The sequence below is a fragment of the Alexandromys fortis genome, unplaced genomic scaffold (genome assembly GCF_014885135.2).
Source record: "Alexandromys fortis isolate MF-2015 unplaced genomic scaffold, M_Fortis_MF-2015_v1.1 scaffold_424, whole genome shotgun sequence".
In the NCBI taxonomy this organism is placed as follows: Eukaryota; Metazoa; Chordata; class Mammalia; order Rodentia; family Cricetidae; genus Alexandromys; species Alexandromys fortis.
This window is the reverse complement of record NW_026068307.1, coordinates 13,264-17,896: the sequence shown is the minus strand read 5'-3', so window position 1 is coordinate 17,896 and position 4,633 is coordinate 13,264.

The following is a 4,633-nucleotide window of genomic DNA, read 5'->3' as shown; positions in this document are numbered from 1 at the left end:
GCCAGGAGCAGAGTGTCTCATTGTCATGAAAAGTCCTAAGTTATTAAAACATTTAATAGCATATTCCGTAGTCTTTGAAAGATATGAAGAATGCCGATCTAACTGAAATATATACTTATATATTTAGAAAATCTAACTGACATGACTACAAACTTGACTATTATTAGTGATTATCCATTAACAACCTATATACATTACATTTTTAAATGAACTACACAATCACAATACCTTAATAAAGATCAGAAATGCATATACATATAACAAAACTGACCTTAAATCTCTATCAATAAAGCAAAATCTATACTAATGCAAATTATTCATATCTATATCATACCCCCCTTTAAATGTAAAAGAACATTTATAAACCATATTTGGGAACATGGGCACAGTTTTTTCTCTCCAAACTGCTTCCTGCTGAATGGGGGCGTTGTTAATTAGGTCTTTCACGGTATAACCTGTGTGCTAGGTTCATTTCAGTCGGCAGTTCGGCAGTTGAGTGAAGTAATTTTCTGACTGCCTGCGTAATAGAATCAGAGTTTGCACTGGCAGGACAGCCCAGAAAGCTGGCATTTTTAAACAGTACAGCTTTTTTCCTGCTAGGGCTGAAAACCGAAAAGCATGCGTTCTGAAAAGCTTTTCGTCAACACCGCTTAAGTGTTTCCTGGCAGGACATCTTAATGAGCTGCAGGGTTTTGCAGCTAAAGCTGAGTCAGGAAGCCTCTCTTAGATGAGAGCGCTTGCTTGCCTCTAGCAAGCAGAGTAGACCCGAAAAATAGTTGCTACCAAGAAAACATGCATGCTTTACTCTTTCCCAAGCTTTCTCAGGCTTTCAGTGGATTCAGTTGTCCACGCATCTGGGCGCCATCTGTTGAAATAGGAGTGGCGGCTGGGGTGCTGTGGATGCAGCCCTGCCACTGCTCCTATTTCAACAGACACCCCTTCTCATTACGAGATGGTGGGCGGGATGTCTCTAAAAATTCAGTAACTATTGTCAGGAGACGGGAACCATCCCCTCCACATTCTGGGCTATTTATGATGTCTCTGATTAGGGACCAGTAAGTAAGAACAACGTACGGCACAGAATCACTTGCTTTAATCAATTTACTAAGAGTTTTACCCACCTTATACCAAATATTAGGGTGTATTTCTGAGCTGGTTAAAGTTAACCAGGGGCATATTTCATCTATAAAACAGAAAAATGCAACTAAATCTCTTTTTTGACTCTTACCCCTCTTTCCCTGAGCGATTGCTTAAATTCCTGTATGAATTTCTCTTCCTTTGAAAGTGACTGTCCCATCTCATTTTGGACGACGGTGAACCTGCGCCTACCTTGTCCTGCAGATCTGTCCGAGTCCTACAGTCGCAGAACCTTCTGTTTTCTTCTTGTTGTTGTCCCGGGACTGCGCGATGTCATTCGAGAGTTGACCGTACTCCGAGTTGCTGGTTTGGGTGCCACTGTTGACTGCCTTGGTGGGTTACTCAGTCTAGGGGTATAACCCACCTGGCATTTCAGTAATTCCAGGGTCACAGGGGGCTGCTATCTGGAAGAGAATGGGCTAGGAAAGAAGGAGGAGGCTAGGCAAAGATTTGTCGAAGCCTCAGTTTATTAGGATCAGGGTTGCTGCTTATATAGTCCCTGAATGAGGGGCTTGGGGGGCAAGGGCACGGGATCTCGCCGCATGGTCCAGGTCACGTGGTTCAGGTTCGTCACGTAGGCCAGGTGGTCAGTCACGAGTTGACACACCTAGTTCTCTAGATAGTTTGGAATGTGGGGCATGTTCCATTGACAGATAGTTCTCCATTAACAGCTTAATTGGGTGGGGTAGGTTCTGTCAATAGAACGATTCTTAACATAATTATGGGTGTGGGGTTCTCTGCAGACTCCCCAGGGCGATGGTTCCTGTAATGATTTTTAGGAGGGAAACGGCTCCTGACACCCTGGGAACCAAGGACCTAACAGCTACACATGCACATACTCAGTTCCTGAACAATCACCCATATACGTATGTTTTGGTTTGGTCCCCTGGGAAACGGGGTCAAAATGACCTCTTACCTCATCTGATCTGGCAACAGCTCTCCAGTCAATTATTGGTAATAGCCCTTTCAAATAAGCCAATCAGAATAGTCAAAGAACAACCCTCTTTGCTTCTGTGGCCCCTTTAAAAGTAGACTGTGCCAGCTATTCGAGTTCCCTCGGCTTCCCGAATGCTGGGGGACCCTGTCATGACAGAATTAATAAAATCCTCATGCTTTTGCATCGGCTATGGTATATGAGATGGTCTCTGGGGGCTACTTCTTCTTGGTGTTTGGACGCTAGATTCCAACACCTGAATGATGCTCACCACCAGTAGGTAGCTCTCAGCATACAAGGAGGTCAGTCTGACAAAAGGAATTATGTAACTCACTTGCTTCTCTTGGATGTCTCTATATATGCTGATTTCCTATGGATTATATCCACATTTCATGTGATAGGAACCTGTATTAATACAAAAAAACACTGCAAATGGAATTTTTTTAATAATGTGATAGGACTTATGAGAACAAAGTTTAGAAAGGCTCTAGTAAGAGAAGAAATGACTGTCTGGAAACTAGCATGAGATATGCAAAAAAATCTCATGAAACCTGCATAGTCTTTCCCATTTTGAGACTCATGACGTATCCTAAATGGAATTTTGTGATTACGGTTTAGATTCAGAGTTCATTAAGAGAGAGATGTGGTCAGGTACAGTGTCCTATGATCCTAGCAAGTCTAAATTCTCCTTCACCCTGAGCATTATTCACATCAGGCTCATATCAGAATCCATTGTTTTCTACATATTTTTTCTTACTCAGTGTTAAGTTGGGAGCTTAGACCCCAGCCCCTCACATCCATCACAGCCTTCAGGCCTGAGAGTTGTATTGGTCTGGACTCAAAATTCCAGCATACCACATCCTGATCCCTCCCTAGGGGGTCAGGACCATTCCCACAAGGTATTTAAGTGAGCTCCCAAAAGAGAAATATGTGGTATCCCCCTCCCCTTGTTCATGTTTTCAGCCTCCCGGTTCCCCTGTGGGGGCACCCAAGAGTGCAGGAATCCCACTAAACTTGGATATTTTTTTAATTTGGCTTGTGATTTGTTTTGATTAGAACTTTTGCATCAGCAGAGTGCTCGCATTAGGAAAAGTTCTTAATATCTGGAGGTCCCACCAAGATAGGGCAGCCCCCTAGTCTACAATCTGACCTCTCCAGGCCATGCTGAAGCGGGCTCCTGGGCTACAGCAGCTATGTCTAGTCCCTTTTTTCTTGTCTATGCTATAGGGTTTGGGGAGACTTATTGATGTTTATTTTTGTCAATTATCAGAATCTTGTTTAATCCACAAGCTCATGCCAAGAGTTTGATCTCAGCAGTGGCTAGACCAGCAAGACCAGGCCTAGCTTAGGTGGAATTTGTTTGCTGCAGGGATACCTAGCATTCAATTTCCATGGCCCCATTAGGCCTAAGAGCTATTTCAGTGGACATGCTGTAATAAACTTAGGCCACTTGACTGGGCATAGACTTTAAAAGGGGCACTTGCAATTCAAAGCCAGATCCACTGTCACCCCTGGGATGCCTCTTAAAAAATTTTTATAAATTGAGACTGTCTGATACCATCTGTCCCAAACAGCTAATTTCCCCATGTACTACCAAAAAGAAGCCCTGAGGTTACCACCCTCCTTGACCTAGAAAATTTTTGTCACTGTAAGGAAGAATGGACAGAGCTTACATAATAGCCATGTTTTTTTGGCTCTGCACTCCTGCCCTTCCCTTAGTAGCCATTGTCTCTCAGTACCAATCTTGGTCGCTAAGTTCACAATGCCTCCAAATTCCTTGTCATCTGGGAAATGGGACCCTGACAATTCCAGCTGGAACATACAGCCAGAGGAACTGGCCCCTCCCCCACTCCCTCACACCTACACTATCCAACCTCCTCTAATGCCCTACCCACCTTCCCTCCCTCCTCCAACCTCATCACTCCACCCTTGACCCCTGGGCTCACTGGGCTAGCCTCTCACAATCCCCCAGTCTCCTCCCACACCAGATCTTACCATAGCTCCACCCCTGTCTTTCCTCTCTGTGAGGTAGCAGGAGCCAATAGCATTATGAAAGTTCATGTTCCCTTTGCTCTTCCAGATCTCTCTCAGATAAAAAAGCAATTAGGTTCCTTTTCTGCTAAATCTTCTGCTTAAAGTTAAGAAAGTTTGAGGAGGGTCCCCAAACCCCTGTACAGAAATTGGTAAAAATGGCCTTCACATGGCTACAACAGGCAGCTAACCTACAGGGCCACACCTTAGCAACTGCCCTAAGGTTGCAGGAAGGGGGACAAGGGAAGCCAACCACAAGGCTCTACCTTGATAGAGCCCAGCCTAAATCAACCTCACAGGCAAGCTGTTTCAACTGTTGCCTAAATGGTCACATGGCATGATATTGCCTTCTTCAAGGTTATGCCCTATCTGCCAGCAACCTGGACACTAGAAATCACAATTCCCCCCCCCCATGTGGGCTTGTCCCCTATGCCTTGCCACAGAGGTCTAGCCTCAACAACATTGGCAAGTGAAATTGCGCCAGCATTCGAACTTCTCAACCTTATTGGTACATCCTATAATCCTGTCCAA